Here is a 17,967-nt window from a genome sequence, read left to right on the forward strand (position 1 = left end):
AGCTGGGAGTCAGAGCTGACTTGTCTAAAAGTGCAGTGACTCAGTTAGTATGAAGTGTTAAAGAGGGGATGTCTAGCCCTGGCCGGTTGGCTCAGCGGTAGAGCGTCGGCCTAGCGTGTGGAGGACCCGGGTTCGATTCCCGGCCAGGGCACACAGGAGAAGTGCCCATTTGCTTCTCCACCCCTCCGCCGCGCCTTCCTCTCTGTCTCTCTCTTCCCCTCCCGCAGCCAAGGCTCCATTGGAGCAAAGATGGCCCGGGAGCTGGGGATGGCTCTGTGGCCTCTGTCTCAGGCACTAGAGTGGCTCTGGTCGCAACATGGCGATGCCCAGGATGGGCAGAGCATCGCCCCTGGTGGGCGTGCCGGGTGGATCCCGGTCGGGCGCATGCAGGAGTCTGTCCGACTGTCTCTCCCTGTTTCCAGCTTCAGAAAAATGCAAAAAAAAAAAAAAAAAAAAAAGGGGGATGTCTCAATAGCAAGCCCCTCATACTCTTTAGATCCTGACAGGGAACAATAAAATGTGAACTCAATACCTACACCAAGCATATAGTCCAAAGAAAAGTGGATAAAAGGTTTGCCAGCCACCATTAACTGTAAATTTGGGAAATGGTGTATTTGAAACACACAAAAACTATCACGTGCAAAAGTCTGTACAAATATGCATGCTCCTTCATCCAGTCCACTAGGCAAACTTAGATTGGTACAACTTTTGACACTGCATTGCCTGTATTTTTTACCAGCTGGTTAATATTTCATGACCCCCATGGAGAAAGGAGTGAATATATAGCACGGAACTAGACAGCAAAGCTCAAAACCTATTTCCCACCAAGTCTGGCTTCAATTCAACCATTCAACCCCACAAACAGGCAGATAGTTACTGAGCAGGTGGGAAGTCATGGGCAGTATCAAAGTGGTGTGGAGAGATGCCATGCCCTAGGGCGTGGTTTTCAAACTTTCTGAAGTTGGGGCGCATTTAAAATCCTACAAGTAATTGTAGGCGCACTATATACAAATTTCTAAGAAATATACTATAATAATTAAGTCAAATATTAAAGAAAAGAATATAAAGTCCAAGTGTGCTTCTATGGTAGTTTAATGAAATAAATATGACAAAATTAAATTTATTCTGACATTAAAAAACATTTTTATGTCAAATTTTTTGAGTTATGCTTTTTAGAATTCGTAAAAAAGAGGGGTTAAAAATAAATAATGACAAAAGGGTTATCTTTTTATATATATATATAGATACATTCTTAGTAAGATTTAGTAAATTGGGCAGGTCCCGGCGCAACTGTTTTTTCATTCTTGTGTTTATGAGAAACATGAGCCTGATGTGTCCTAGCAATTTCTTCAATGTTTGGGCATATATTTGAAAGGCAAGCTCTCATTTCCTCATCAATACATTGAAGAATTCCTCTCTTTTTATTCTTAATTGTGTTGAGTGCAGAAAACCCCTACCATACATATCATATTAACTTTACTCCAAACAAAAGATAGAAGAAATTTGCTTCCAGTCTTTCTGGGGAACATGCGGGGTTGTGTTAACAATCTAGCACCACAGCTCAACAGCCTTTTGCAACCTAATCAGGCAAGTGAGGTGGGGGGTTGGGCAGACTGTCAGTTTATAGCCAATTCCCCACACCTCTGTCCTCCAAAAATCTAAACTCCAAAAACCCTGTTGGTTTTTTGGCCCCCCAACAGGCACATATTTCTGTGGAATACCATAGGGCACACCTGGAAATCTAGGGCACACCAGTGTGCCCTGGAACACACTTTGAGAACCATTGCCCTTAGGAGAGATTAGCAGACTCAGAGCTGTGAGGATGTCAATGTAGACTACAGCAGCAGGGCAGTTTAACAGAGAAGACCAGACCTGAAGGAGCTGAGAGACCTGTACTTACAAGGACAGAGGTAAGGGGTCTACCACCTGCCACACCAGGAGGATGTAAAAGAACAGAGAGAGGACACAAGCCCCTCCTTTTTGTCATTCTGGATGTGGTCTGTCTGCCTTAGGAAGCAGAAGAAACCTGGCTTCTCCACCTCACTCAGCCCCACCAAACTGACCATGGATAATCCCCTCTGTCCAAATCAGTAGTGCCTTTTACATCCACGGCCCTGACCAGTGCTGATAAGTTAATACTTACTGAGCAGTTGCTATGTGCCAGATGCCAGGCTAATTGCTTTACATGTCTCTTCCAAACCCTCTCTAAATATAGTAGGTACTATTGTTATTCCCCCATTTTCAGTTGAAGAGCCTAGGCCTTAACAAAGAGAACTACCCAAAGCCATACAAACAGACACAAAATCTAACACAACAAGAGCAGGGGATGACTACTAATTAATATCACTTCTTCCCCAAATAAACTGCCATTTGAATGTTTTTTTGTCTTGTTTTGTTTTGTATTTTTCTGAAGTTGGAAACGAGGAGGCAGTCAGACAGACTCCCGCATGCGCCCGACTGGGATCCACCGGCATGCCCACCAGGGGCAATGCTCTGCACATCTGGGGCGTCGCTCTGTTGCAACCAAAGCCACTCTAGCGCCTGAGGCAGAGGCCATGGAGCCATCCTCAGCGCCCGGGCAAACTTTGCTCCAATGGAACCTTGGATGCGGGAAGGGAAGAGAGAGACAGAGAGGAAGGAGAGGGGGAGGGGTGGAGAAGCAGACGGGCGCTTCTCCTGTGTGCCCTGCCCGGGAATCGAATCTGCGACTCCTGCACACCAGGCCGACGCTCTACCACTGAGCCAACAGGCCAGGACCCTGTACCTAGTGTTTTAAATATCCCATTTTATTTAATTTTCAAAATAATCTCACAAGGGAGTACTTTTAATTTTTTTTTTTAATTTTTTATTTATTTATTCATTTTAGAGAGGAGAGGGGAGATAGATAGATAGAGAGATTGAGAGAGAGAGAGAGAGAGAGAGAAGGGGGAGGAGCAGGAAGCATCAACTCCCATATGTGCCTTGACCAGGCAAGCCCAGGGTTTTGAACCGGCAACCTCAGTGTTTCTAGGTTGACGCTTTATCCACTGCGCCACCACAGGTCAGGCATAAGGGAGTACTTTTAAACATAATTTTCATTTAGACATACTAGTAAAAAATTCAAATGGCACAAAAAGAAAGTTTAAGAAGTTATAGTTTCCTGTTACTCTTCCTCACCTCAGAATTCCCCACTCCAGGTAATCATTAATATTTCTGGTAGCTACCCTGCTAGAAATAGGTAATGTTGACGTTACCATCTCCATTTTACAATAAAACTGAGGATTGGAGCTTAAATTTGCTCAAGGTCATACAACTAGGAAGTGGCTCAGCTGAGACTCAAAGCTAGATCAGTAGGATTCCAAGGCCAGCTGTCCTCCACTGCCTCCCACTCAGTACCCACTTCTTAAGACAATCGGCCATTTTCATTCACCACACGAAAGGGGAAAACTATGCCTGGCCACAGCCAGTCTTACTCCTCCGCTTTCCCAACTCAATGGAAAAAAGAGGCAGAGCTGGCCAAGTACACCCTGTTCTAGTAATACTAGCACTGCTTTATGCTTCTTCAAATTGAAGCTGTCATGGATAAGGGAGGACCTTCACCTCTAACTTCCTCACTGCCCATGAAGGCTCATCACCTGCCTCTGTAAACAAGGGTAGGCAATGGGGAGGAGGAGTTCAGACCTCGCCTACAGGAAAGCCTGGGTGCCCAGGTCAGCAAAAAGAAAAAGAAAAAGAAAAAAAGGAAGGACACTACTTCAGGAAGCCTCATGAATTCTGAAGCTAAGACAATCCCCCTTTGGAACCCATGGAAGGGGGTATCCCAAGGAGACCCTGGACCGACCACTGCTCTCGGAATCAGAATACACCTGCAGAAGACAGAAAGAAAACTGCAACAATGCATGATAAGAGTATGCAGAGCCACTCAAAATCCTCATCACAGAGAACGTTAAACCCTAGGAACTCAGAATTTTTCTCTGGCATAGCCAAAACTGGACCTTCTAATAACCTGGATTTCCAGGTACCAGGGTTTTGCCCCTATGGCTTCCCCCTCCTCTAAAAAATAAAAATAAAAGCCCCTTGGGATGTATGGACATGCTTTTTCCATAGGAGACAAAAGTTGCTCTTTCAAATTATGTACATTTTCACATTTTTATACCATCAGTACACAAAAACATATTAACACACTGACCTTTAGTGTCACCTATGCTGAGATGGAGGTGGGGAAACAGGAAAGGCGTTGTTATATGCACTACTGCTTTTCATGAGCAAGCTAAAATTCAGCCTTCAATTCCAGGAGGTTTCCTATTTCCCTGCATGGGATACCAATATTTGATTGAGCCTGAGCACCAACTGACTCAGCAATACTATTAGTATGTACAGTAGCTAGCTGCTAAATGTCTACTGGTTACCAAAGGCTTTTGCTTCCCCATTTGTAAAATGGGACTAAAACCTTCCTCACAGTATTATGATGTCTTCTATGAAAGCACTCTGTAAAATGAAAATATCTTTATCACTACTAATATATTATAGATACCCAGCCTGCAGAGGGAACTTAAACCAACCCTTTCCATCTTTGAGGGGCTTGAAATCTACAAAGGCAAAAGAGACTAATCAAAACACTGGAGAACAATTCAAAAAACTTGTTAGACTGTGTGCTGCAAAGAATCCCTGTGGGGGTAGGAGGTGACTGTGTAGGAAAGAGCATTCAATAAATATTTGTTCAATTAATACACACATTCAGATGCACTGCTTGAAAAATACCTACCTTATTACTATTCATAGAAAGTTTTACCAATCTCAAAAGCTCTGAAATCTGTTTATTCTTCCATTGCTCACATCTACCCTAAGAAAAGCAGCCAGCATTTGTAAAGTAACCCTTCTTTCAAAAATGTGATTTTGTAAAAGCATACACAGACCTTCAAAGAAGATGACCCACATAATTATATTTTATCATTCCAGAAGTAACAGAACCACCCCCAAAAGAGCTCAATTCTGGAGAACAAACAGAAACAAGCCAAAAAGAAAAGAAAAAGAAACAAGCCAAACTGTGTCAAGTACTTCACTGCCTGCAACCAGATCAACAGTGGATGCTGAATATATATATATATATATATATATGTAAATATATAAAAGTAAATACATATGTAAATAAAGCCAAACTAAGATGCACATGTGTAAATTGAATTTAGGTAGTGACTAATGCTTCCTGAAGCTCCTAAAAGAATGACAGAATTCTATACACAAAGACCTATACCTGAAAATAGCAAGGGAACTCTCTGGTCTTGGATCAAAATTCTTAGTTTGTTTTTGACTGACCTTGCTAAACATTCTGAGCAACCTCCAATTCCCTCTCTTTCCTTCACCTTCTCCCACCTCCATGGGTCCTTAACTGTCTTCTTTTCCTGGCACCAGTCACAGTGAACCTGGTAAATGTTAACAGTATTTTATCACCTAGTTTCTATTTGTTTTTTATTCAAAACAGGCCTCCCTCCAAATGTCTCTTTTTAGAATTTCATTAATAATACTGCTCTTCGATTCCTCCTCATCAAGGCTCATGTCCTTAAAATCACCTTGACCCAGAGGCAGATTAAGTTCAGTTGAGGACCTGGAAGTAGAAGAAATATTGGGCCCCTTACATTAGAAAAAAGTGTCAAGTTGGGGATTCTGCGGGGCCCTTCAGATGTTGGGGCCCAGGGCACGCACCTGGTGCGCCCATCATTAAATCCACCTCTGCCTTGGCCTCTCACCTTTTACTTTAATCCTCTTCACCTGGTCAATTACTTATCAATTAACAAATTAATCCAGAAGCTAAATACAAAGGAGTGAATGAGACAGTCACTGACCTGAGGGAAATTTCAACCTCAGCCTGGAACCTGGGCCTACACAGAGAGGGCCACCCAAAGAGGTAATAATATAAGGGTATATGCGTTTACTGGGAACCTTATCTTTTCTTTGAAAGTGAAAGGAAGAGAAATAGTGAGACAGACTCCTACATGCAACTGGGCCAGGAATTACCGACTGGACCCGGAACTTCGGAGCAACCCAGTCTGGGGCTGATCAACCAACCTATTTTTAGCACCTGAGGCAGGCTGAGGGACCAACCAGCTAGCCTCAGTGCCTGGGGCCATACTCTAACCCAGGGGTCGGGAACCTATGGCTCGCGAGCCAGATGTGGCTCTTTTGATGGCTGCATCTGGCTCACAGGCAAATCTTTAATAAAAATAATAATAACGTTAAAAATATAAAACATTCTCATGTATTACAATCCATTCATTTCCTAATGCTCATGTTCATGGTTGCGGGTGGCTAGAGCCAATCAGAGCTGTCTTCCGGGACAACACCAAATTTTTATTGGATAATGTGTAAGGTACATGGGTCGTTCGTTGTATGGCTCTCACGGAATTACATTTTAAAATATGTGGCGTTCATGGCTCTCAGAGCCAAAAAGGTTCCCAACCCCTGCTCTAACCAATGGAGCCAATGGCTATAGGAGAAGAGGGAGAGTAGGGGGAGAGAAGAGAGAAAGTAAGAGGAGAGAGTAGGGGAAGAGGGAGGGAGGGAGAAAAGGGGGAAAGGGAGGAACAGACAAGCAGATAATCGCTTTTTCTGTGTGCCCTGACTGGGCATTGAACCTGGGAGATCCGTATGCTGGGCTAACACTCTACTGAGCCAACCGGCCAGGGCTATTTTTTTTTTTTTTTAACCAGGGACCTTAACATTCCAGGTCAACATTCTGTCCACTGTGGCACCACAAGTCAGGCTTTTTTTAAAAAAAGATTTTATTTAGGCCCTGGCTGGCTGGCTGGCTCAGTGGTAGAGTGTTGGCCCGGTGTATGGATGTCCGGGTTCAATTCCTGACCAGGGCACACAGAAGTGCCCATCTGCTTCTTCACCCCTCCCCCTCTAGCTTCTCTCTCTCTCTCTCTCTCTCTCTCTCTCCACTCGTGTAGCCATGGCTTGATTAGATGGCCCCCAGGCACTGAGGATGGCTCCAAGGCTTCCACCTCAGGCGCTAAAAACATGGCTCCAGTTGCAACAGATGGGGGGAGGGGGGAGAATAGCAGAGCATCGCCCCCTTGTGGGCTTGCCAGCTGGATCCCTAGCTCGGACTCACCAGCTTGAGCACAGGGTCCGGGTTTGCACGCGGGGGTCATAGACATGACCCCATGGTTGCTGGCTTGAGTCTAAAGGTCACTGGCTTAAAGCCCAAGGTCACTGGCTTGAGCAAGTTGTCACTGGTTCAGCTGAAATCCTCCAGTCAAGGCATGTATGAGAAGTAATCAATGAACAATTAAAATGCCACAGCTATGAGTTGATGCTTATTTCTCTCCCTTCCTATCTGCCCCCCCCCCTCACGGGCACGCAAAAAAAAAAATTATTTACTGATTTGGGGGGGAGCAAGAAAGGGGATGGGGGAAAGGCAGAAAGCGTCAACTCACAGTAGTTGCTTCTCGTATGTGCCTTGACTGGGCAAGCCCAGGGTTTCCAACTGGTGACCTCAACATTTCAGGTCAATACTTTATCCCAGGGGTCCCCAAACTTTTTACACAGGGGGCCAGTTCACTGTCCCTCAGACCATTGGAGGGCCGGACTATAAAAAAAACTATGAACAAATCCCTATGCACACTGCACATATCTTATTTTAAAGTAAAAAAACAAAACAGGAACAAATACAATATTTAAAATAAAGAACAAGTAAATTTAAATCAACAAGCTGACCAGTATTTCAATGAGAACTATGCTCCTCTCACTGACCACCAATGAAAGAGGTGCCCCTTCCGGAAGTGCGGTGGGGGCCGGATAAATGGCCTCGGGGCCGCTTATCCTCAGGGGATAGTTTGGGGACCCCTGCTTTATCCGCTGCACTACCACAGGTCAGGCAGGAGCCTTATTTTTGCCAGTATTGTATTAGGTCCTTTACTGCCCCCAGCAGGTTAGAAAGCCGTAGATATATCGGAAAAAGAGATATCATAAATCAACATTTATATCTAAAATTGAGGACTGGGGAAGATGGGAGAAAAAAAAGACCCCCTAAGGAACTTATGCCACTGATCCAATTTCTCTTCTCCCAATTTCTCACTATTTAATCCAAACTGGCTTTTTCCTCTCTTAATAACAACAACAAATATATATGTATATATATCATAAGTTATTTCATGGTCAGAAAACATTTCCACATGAAAAGCTGATTGACTAAGTAAAGCCAAACAACAGGACTCTTCACACCAAACCAAACTCCTAGATCTAGCTCACCCTGCAGTGAAAGGTAATTTGCTTTCTTGATCGGGAGGACTTCTCCAAGAATATTTTTCAAGCCCTTCTCCCTTTCAGTGTGATTAATGATTTGAGGCAGAGATAATCACTGAAAAAGAACGATTCCTTCAGAGTAGTCAAGCAGAAAATCAACTGTGTACACAACATAACTCCAATACTACTTTCAAATTAAATAATCCAAGGGTATTCCCAGCAGAAGACACCAAGCAGGTGCACAAGCCCTGGCATGGGATTTTTTATAGAAAGAAAAAGCTTCTGAGAACTATAAATTACTATGATAAGGAAGGCTCTGTGTGGTTCAGGGTAAAGTTCTCTCCATAAAACACAATGATGTGATTTAGAACTGAGACTCCATGAGGGCAAGTATTGTGTCCATTTTGTTCTCTGTTTACCAGTGTATACCTAGCACCAACCCCAGGTATTCACTCAATACCTGTCAAACAGATAATTAGATTTAGTTCCTTTTAGTTTCTACCACAATCATGTATCTACCTCCCACCAGCTTGACTTCACGGCCTTTTCATATTACCAGTTCACAAATTCTTATGACTTTAAGGTGCAAGTAAAGGGGGGAAAAAGATGAGCCAATGAACTCCTATGAAACCCAGAGCCTGTTTTTCTTGCCATACTGCTGTGTAACAAGCAAAATCCCCACAAGACTGAAACAAGGAGGCAGATGGCCTTCCCATGGCAGAGTTTCTACCTGGAGGTGGATGGGAGTCAAGGACTGAAAAGGTGTGGACCAATCAACATACCATTTCTTAATTCTCTAGAAATGTCTTGAGCATGCCAACTGAAAGAGCAGAAATTTTATTAGCATACATGACCTCAACCCAGGCAGCTTATTTCCTTCCTGGCTGGTTAGAGACACAGAGATGTGTGTTCGCACTCCACTTAAATGAGTGGCTGATCCCACATAAAATAAACCCAGAGAAATCAGAACCACGGCCCTGAAGGGTTCTGGTCTGCTAATGGGGTGGGAGGGAGGGGGCATCAGCCCTCCCAGACAGCATGTTCCCAATTACTGGGCAGTTCTACTACACCTAGGGTGCCACCAGAGCTCCTGCCACTGTCCCTGATGGGAAAGGGAGACTCAATGGGGAAAAAAAATTACTCAGAGGACACATCTTATTGGCCTGGAGTCAAGTGTTGTTTCTAACTGCAAAGAAGCTCAGAACAGAGACAATAACGCCTATTTTAAGAACAGTTTTACCCTTAGAACTCATTCCCCTTTGTAATTTCAATATTAGACTCAAAACCACAATCACAAGAACGGCATGAATTTGTGCCTAGCCATATGAATCATATACCCTGTTGGACTCCCAATCCCTTCTCTGGACTTCCTGGGACAAGTCCAGAGAAGAGAAGTCCAACACAATGGGACAGAAAGAGCAGTAGACTAGGAATCTAGAGCCCTGGCTTCTACCCTGGCCAGGAGAGTCACCACTTAGGTAAGTCAGCTAAGCATCCATTTTCCATTATTCCTTCCTATAAAATGAGGAGGTAGAATGAGATGATCCCCAAAGTCCCATCCTTCCAATTCCAGAATCTCATAAGCCTACAGAGTCTCTCTGCTCTGCAAGTTTTATAGTAACATCTGGATACCACAGTCAAGAATTCAGATCTTCAGGTAAAAAGTCTTGTCTCGCTTCATTCAGCCTTTGAGACTCCTAGGAGTTGGGAACAGAATTTGCATTAACAGGTAAAGCCCACTCCAAATCCAGAATTTTTGGCAATGAATTGTAGCAGGGAAGTTACGGCTTCATTCACATGCATTTACATACACACAAAGAGGAAGTTTCTGGAAGGACTGATCCTTGGGCTTGACTCCAGGTACAGAAACCTAATATAGGTATAGGAGAAAATAATTCAAGTTCCTGGTTTCTGTCTTGTTTGTTAGCCAAAGAACGTGTGCCTTGCATCCCACATATTTCTGTGGGGTGAAACCATCTTGACTTTCCAACAAAAAAATAAGGTGGCTGGCATATGCACCCTTAATCTAGGAGCAGGGAAAGCAAAACCAGCTACTGCATTATTGCAGTAACATGGCTGGTATGATGTAAAACCACCCAGGGGTAGATCCTGTAGAGGAAATGACACTCCCAGCAGCACCATCTGTTCCTCTTTGTGTCTGGCATAATCTATATTTTTAACCTGTGGTGCAACTGAGGTCCACCAGTAAAGAGCCCTCTTCTCTACTTCGCTGGCTGGCTCTCTATTCAGTAAGCTTTCCACGCCCAGCCTAGCAGAAGCCACCAAGCAGGTGCACAAACCCTGGCATGGGATTTTTATAAGGAAAGGAAATGCTTCTGAGAACTATAAATTACATTTGATAAGGAAGGCTCTGTGGGGTTCAGGGTAACGTTCTCTCCATAAAACACAATAACATGTTTTAGAACTGAGAGATCATGCTGTAAATCCTCTTTTTAAAAAAAGCCAGCAGGCCATGTACACTGAAATTAGGCACTGTTGCATCTGTCAATTCATAACACTGAATAAAGTTTTGCACCAAAGATTTTTATTTTATTTATTGATTTTTTTTTTTAACAGAGGCAGAGATAGACAGGAATGGAGAGAGATGAGAAACATCAATCATCAGTTTTCTCGTTGCACATTGCAACTTCTTAGTTGTTCATTGATTGCTTTCTCACATGTGCCTTGACCGTGGGCCTTCAGCAGACCGAGTAACCCCCTGCTGGAGCCAGCGACCTTGGGTCCAAGCTGGTGAGCTCTCTGCTCAAGCCAGATGAGCCTGCGCTCAAGCTGGCGAACTCGGGGTCCCGAACCTGGGTCCTTCCACATCTCAGTCCGACGCTCTATCCACTGCGCCATCACCTGGTCAGGTGCACCAAAGATTTTTAAACTTCATAAACACAAGATTCTCCGTGTGTGTGTGTGTGTGTGTGTGTGTGTGTGTGTGTAACATCTTCCCTTAATTCAGGGCAATATCCTCAACACCAAGAAATTTTGCTGTAACACTGCTCTTCCCCAAACAAACTGGCATAACCAAGTATAATAGTAACTACAATGGTAACTCCAAAAGTAGAAATATGAATGCAGCTTTTAAAATATCTCCCTAAGAAATAAAAGATAAGTTCACAAAAATCCTTACATGTGGATGTTCACAGCAATATCATTCCTAATAACAGAAAACACAAACAACCCAAGTGTCCATCAGCTGGTGAATGGATAAACAACAGATTATTTAGCAATAAAGTAGAATGAAGTACTGTTACATTCACCCACATAAATAAAACTCAACAAGGTTATGCTAAGGTATAGAAGTCAACTACCCAAGACCACATGTTGTCTGATTCTGTTTATACATATTGTTCATATAGGTAAACTATAGCGAGAATAGATTAGTTAGTGGTGGCTGTGGGCTGGGAGCATTGTGGAGGTACTGGAAGTGACTATGAATGGAGTTTCTTTTTAGGGTGATGAAAATGTTCTAAAATTAAATTGTGGTGATGGTTATACAACTCTATAAACATACTAAAATCCACTGAACTGTACAATTTAAATGGGTGAATTTTATAATAAATTATCTCAATAAGCTTTAAAAAAAATGTATTAGACAAAATTAAATCACCCCTGAGAAAAATCTCCTTGAGCAAACTTAGAAATGATCTAGATGTTATAAGAGATATATTTAATTCAGAGATGATTTGTTAGAATATTATAATGCCATTAAAAATAATTACAAAAAAGCTAGCATGACCAGGTGGTGGTGCAGTGGATAGAGTGTTGACCTTGGACACTAAGGACCCAGATTAAAAACCCTGAGGTCACCAGCTGGAGCACAGGGTTGCCAGCTTGACTGTGGGATCATAGGCATGACCCCATGGCCGCTGGATTGAGCCCAAAGGTCACCAGCTTGGCTGGGGCCCCCACCCCCACCCCACGCCCCATCAAGGCACATATAAGAAGTAATCAATGAACTACTAAAGTGCCACAATGATGACTGATGTGTCTCATCTCTGTTCCTTCCAGTCTGTCTGTCCCTGTCTTTCTCTCTCTAAAAATAAATTAAAATAATAATTACAAAAGGTGACATGCCATAATAAAGAAAATGTCTATGGAACAAGTGCTAAGTAAAAAAAAATATATACAAAATCGAATGTACTCAGAATACCAACTAAAAAAAAAAAGAATACACGAAAATGATGTTTGTATTTATATTAGGATGGTAGAATCATGGTGACTTTTTTCTCCTTTATTTTCCAAGCTTTCTGTAAAATTGTCTCAGTGTATTGATTAAAAAAAAAATCCCTCTCAGTCTTCCTTCAGGTTGCCAATCTACAATTTAAAATGCAAAATTATCTTGTTTTCTTTATCAATTTCCCTTTCCTAAACCTCTACCCATTTAGTTCATTGAGATCAACTCATAACAGCCCAAAGAAGAAAGAATGGGATTAAATACTCCTATTTTCATTCCCAGAAGCCATTTTCATTTTCCTGGCTTTGTCAGAAGCCAAAGCTAATGTAGCCAAAATCTCAACATGAAGAGACTACACACAGAACAGTTCCACCCTCTGATCTTAAAACTTCTGTGGGTGAAGAAGGGTCACTGCTGGTAGGAGGTTGTACTTGCAAGGACCGGACATGCCCCTCCCAAGAAAGAACGCTAAGAAAGGGAGGACTGGATAAGAGCCCTATTTGTGTTTCTTCTCATGAGGTTTTGAGTCCCATCTCCAACTACAGGAGAAAAGAACTTTTTTTTTTTTTTTTTTACAGACAGAGAGAGGGATAGATAAGGACAGAGAGACAGGAACGGAGAGCGATGAGAAGCATCAATCATCAGTTTTTCGCTGCGACACCTTAGTTGTTCATTGACTGCTTTCTCAATGTGCCTTGACTGTGGGCAGACTGAGTAACCCCTTGCTTAAGCCAGTGACCTTGGGTCCAAGCTAGTGAGCTTTTTGCTCAAACCAGATGAGCCCGCGCTGAAGCTGGCGACCTCAGGGTCCCGAACCTGGGTCCTCTGCATCCCAGTCCAATGCTCTATCCACTGCGCCACCGTCTGGTCAGGCAAGAAAAGAATCTTGAATCATTTCATTTTCACCATAGAAGATCCTTTTCTGAGTAATAAAGAATTATCAGTCACCAACTCTGCCGTCTGCAAACCCACTGAGAGCCTATTACTGTCAGGAAGAATCCCAGGCGAACTTGCCCCAAAGCAAGGAAAAGGGCTCTGCCAAAAAAAAAAAGTGTAACACTTGTTTATGTGTGTGGGAGTTGGTAGTACATTTTAAGAGCACATAGATATCAGGTAATTTTAAGGATCTACTAACACTGGCGACAGTAACAGAACTACATCTGTTTCTGTTTGAGAAAAATGCTTCAATAATATCCTGTTTCTGATTCCTGGCATGCAGCCTTCAGATGTTTCGAGGGTAGCTATTTTCTTTTTTTCTTTTCTTTTTTTAATTTTTTTATTTTGAAATGTAACAGCCAGGGAAAGACAATACACGACAGGCAACACGAAAGTCCATGAAACCCATTTAGTTTTCACTACAGCTGCATTTTATGCAGTTGCTATACCAATAACATCACAGGGACTCAACTGTCCCCCAGCCTTGACAATAGCACAGGTGGACTTTCATGGCTGCAGTGAACCAGCGTGGTGCCACTGCAAGGTCTACCAGCAGAGTGGAGACTTCCACCATCAGGTAAGAACCAAAGAATGAGAGAACAAACAGGAACCCTGCTGGCTTCTAGGCCAAAGGACTAAAAGAGAAGGAAAAAGGACACCATAACAGAAACACATGAACACAAGAAAAAGGAAACCTCTACAGGTGCCTGACAGGTTCTGCTACTAAACCCTAAGCCTTGTAAAGAGGTCATTCTTTCCCCAATTCCTCTACTTTTTCAGATAAAGGTTTTTACACAGACACAAATTTACTATCATCCTAGGAACAAAGGCTGTTGCCTTAAATCCAACCCAAGGTGGGAGTGAATAGATCTTGATGCTCCAGGACAGTCACCCCAATGTTGTCCTGAAACTACTTCACTGGTTTCACATCCACAGCTGTTAGCAGCTTCAAATACTAATCACAACCCCCCCCAGCTCCAACCTCAAACGACATCCTTCACTCCCACCAATATGAAAATAGCCCTCCCACATTACTGGCCTTATTTCTCACTGCTCTAGTTTCCAAGTTCCTGAAATGTTGCAACATAACTTATGAATATAAATTTTAGAAAACCATTCCATTAAATATGTAGGTGGCTGGCCCCTTGACTGAAACCATCTTGAGGAAAAACTGGGGGACAGAGTCTCTATTATCACATATGCATTTGTCCCTATGCTTACTCTTAATTCAAGTCTTAACCCTCACCACTCAATTCTGCACCAGAGCAATATTTGCTTTCAAAGTCTAAAAAAAAAAAGGGGGGCACTGGGCTTCATCTATTACTTATTTCTTGTCATCTTTACTGCTTGATGGAATGTCCCCTACACAACACATTCCTACTGTCCAGGCAGAAGGAAGAGGAAAATGAAGACTGCCTGTCAGATTCAAATGGAGATCACATGTCATCAGGAGCTCAGAAAAATGCTTCATGCATGGCAATTACACAACCTAGCCCAATGGATCTGCTGACATCCAGGCCTCCAAGCAGGCATTTCAGACCTGTAAGAGGGCAGCCCTGCTGCTACCTCTCAGTGAACTGTCCCTTGGTAAATGTGAAACTAGAGGGAAAACACAAGCACATGCTCTTTCTGACCTTCTTTCTCTGCCTGTAAGTGGCTCTGCTAAAGACTTTCTCCCCAGTTCACTTGTTTGGGGTAAAAAAAAAAAGAGTAAGATTATGTGACTCACTAATTTTTCAAAGATATTTTAATTCTCTGAACCCACAAACATACACCGTAGTTACCTGATTGTCAGAAAAGACAAGGACATGGAAAAAGAGCACAAGGAAAGATTTAAAACATTTGTTTTAAATCTAATTAATCTAGTTAAGGCAAGTTTTTATCCATAGGATGGAAAAGCATGAAGAGAGTAAAACAATGCATAACAGCAATAAACCTGAAATAAGTTCTTACTTTTAAGAAGTCAAGTGACTTACTACCTTTGGAGGTTGCACGTGTGTATGGAGCGGGAGGGTAGCTGTAGGAATTGCTGCCCCAACAACAGCCAGGAAGGAAATGCTCTGCCAGGAGATGCACCATTACATAACAGCACACGTTCAATCACCACGAGATGGAGACCTGCCAGCAAACCAGACAAAGTGCGAGGTCTCTTTATTTGCCAGCCTGCATCTGTAACACCTTATTCTACTTCTCTTCCTCTCCTTTGTCAGCCCAAATTCTGAGTTTTGAGCAGACACACCTCAGCAAATAAAAGGTGAACTCCTGTTCAGCAGTGAATTTGCTCTCGGGGTTTAAACACTGCAGGGCAGAAGTGGGGGCAGGCCCAATCTGAGACCTGGGGACTTGCCCCAGTCTAGCTGCAGGTGAGGATTTTGTTTCACATGCCATTTCTACTGCACTACCCAAAAAGTCGCTGTGTGGACAGTAAGTCCTAGCTATCAGGCATCTAGTTAACTCATTGGGCAAAAGTTCCGTAAGCACTGTGAACTCCACAGGGCACGGCTGGGTTCAGTCTTATTTATTTCAGTATCCTCAGTACCTAGCCCAGTCCCTGACATACATTCTGTTATCACATAAATGCTTGTGAGTACTGAATGAAAGAAAGAAGGAATGAACAAATGAATGCTGTGCAAACACACCAAAATTGTGTACCTTGGAGAAAGAATTAGGGGTGCTCAGGACCTGAAAAATAGCCTTAAGTAGTGCTTTGAAAAGACCTAGAATGACACCAGTTTTACCAAAAGATAAGTAAACTAGAAACTAACAGTAGAATCTAGTAGTTCAGAGTGTGGGCTCCACCACAAGCTATTTTTGTGAACCTGGGCAAGTTATTTGCTTGGCTTTGGTCTCAACTGTAAAAAAAAAAAAAAAAAAAAGAATACAGTAATAATATCTACCAATAAAGTTTGTTATTAAATGGGATCATGAAAGTAAAGTTCTTGGCATAAGGTTGAGCCTTCAAGAACTCTTCCCTATTACTGCTACTGATGCTTTATTAAATACTGTACCTCCTTCACTGAGGGGAAGGTAGACGACCCCTTCCAAACTGAAAATTTTCACTTCTGGTTATGTGTGTCTAGTTAAAAATGCTAAGCCCATGCAATTCTGAACTCAATGCCAAGCACAGGTCTCTACTAACCTCCACTAGGTGGTGACAATTTGGGTATGGAATTCCGAAAACAGAAAAAGGTGTGTGCACACACCACTCATATGTACATATATTGTAAACCAGAGGAACGAAAAGGAAAGAGAAAAATTAATGACTTAAACACTGGGAAGGACGACCCACTTCCCAAGTCTGTAGATCTAGAAAGGGAGTAAATATCTACAGTTTAATTGAACTGAGTAGTTTCATTGCATCTCTGTAGAAAGCACACACAAACTCAGTAAGCAAGAGCAGCAAGGCCCAGGGAGCCGCCTGGCACTCGGTGGAAACAACAGCATTAGGCCTCTTGGCCGAGACGTGAACTTCCCTGAAATGAACTAAACACCTGATTTTGACTCCTTTCTTCTGGGTCTTTCGGTTCCCCAAACCACCTCCCCTTCCTTATCTGCTTACAGGTAACTTTTTCCACTTTCAGCAGCCCCACAGCCACAACCCTACCGGAGGATCAGATCTACACCAATATTTGGAGTCTGTAAAAAGCAGGAGTCAAAAAAAGAAAGTCTACATATATAAACAGGAAATGGTTTCGGGGCGTCTCAGCCGGGATAATAAGTTTTTGAGATTAAAGACCAGACAGGACGCGGGGGCTGCAGAAAGCTCCGGGGCTCACGAACACACGAACTCCAAGGTTTGCTCAGGAAATCCGCCGTCGCCAAGTTAACCCTGCCCCCGCGCGGGACCCGCAGCTTCGGTCAGCTGGCGGAGAAAATATATAATAATAGTGATAAAAGAAAAAGGGCCTCTGCCTACCTCCTTTCCAGAAACCCACCAACTGTAGTCTCCACCCTGATCTCCCCGGCAGCGAGCGCGACCCCGCGTGCCGCGCGAGGCCAGGGCGGCGTGCCCCGATCCCGGCTGCACACCAGCCGTCCGGTCCTGCTCGTGGCCTCGGCACAGCTTCTCCGGCCGCCCTCCCGGCACCGGGCCCGTCCGGCCGGGTGACAGCAAGACAACATAGAGCAGCTAACGCCGGGTGGCCGGCCAGGGTTTCTCACCGTCCCTCCCGGGATTTAAGTGCCACCCCGAGCCCCTGACAGCCGGCCGGGCGCTCCAGTGACACAATGCCGGACCCTGCCGCTCCTCGGCCACAGTGACAACTTACCCGGGGAACGGCGCGGCGACCTCCGGGATGGAGGCGCTCAGAGCTTCCGCGGCGCCGGGATCCGCTCCGCCGCCTGCGCGCGCCCGCAGCCCTCTCGGGTGTAGGTGAGGCCCTTGTCTGGATGGAGCTGGCCGGCGCTGCGGGAGGGGGAGGTGAGGCAGGCGCAAGGCTGTCGCCGGCTGAGGAGAATAGAACACGGTGGCTTCGGTGGCGGCAGCTCCCGCGTCACTGGCCCAGCTGTACCGCCCGGGCGGGGGAGGCCCGGGTAGGGAGAAGGGGAAGGGGAGGGCGAGGGGGCGGGGCCAGGCGCGCACGCAACAAGCGCCGGCGTCGCGCCGCCGTGACCGCCCC

At 44.1% G+C, this 17,967-nt stretch overlaps 1 protein-coding gene across 4 annotated transcripts in view; it reads right to left on the reverse strand.

The window, feature by feature from the left end:
* SUSD6 (sushi domain containing 6) overlaps positions 1–17,895 on the reverse strand; it is a 107,577-nt gene extending 89,682 nt beyond the window's left edge. Inside the window, exons 1-2 of one of the 4 annotated variants that reach the window (XM_066272986.1) lie at positions 17,617–17,895; positions 15,328–15,466 (exon numbers count right to left, since the gene is read on the reverse strand). The gene's annotated coding sequence lies outside the window, so the exon portion shown is untranslated. Of the gene's footprint in view, positions 1–15,327; positions 15,467–17,264; positions 17,549–17,616 lie in introns of those variants that run through there. The other 3 variants (XM_066272988.1, XM_066272985.1, XM_066272987.1) reach the window with 3 other exon arrangements.
* Between the last annotated feature and the right edge of the window lie 72 nt (positions 17,896–17,967).

Source organism: Saccopteryx bilineata, chromosome 4, assembly GCF_036850765.1.
Source record: "Saccopteryx bilineata isolate mSacBil1 chromosome 4, mSacBil1_pri_phased_curated, whole genome shotgun sequence".
NCBI classification, from domain to species: Eukaryota; Metazoa; Chordata; class Mammalia; order Chiroptera; family Emballonuridae; genus Saccopteryx; species Saccopteryx bilineata.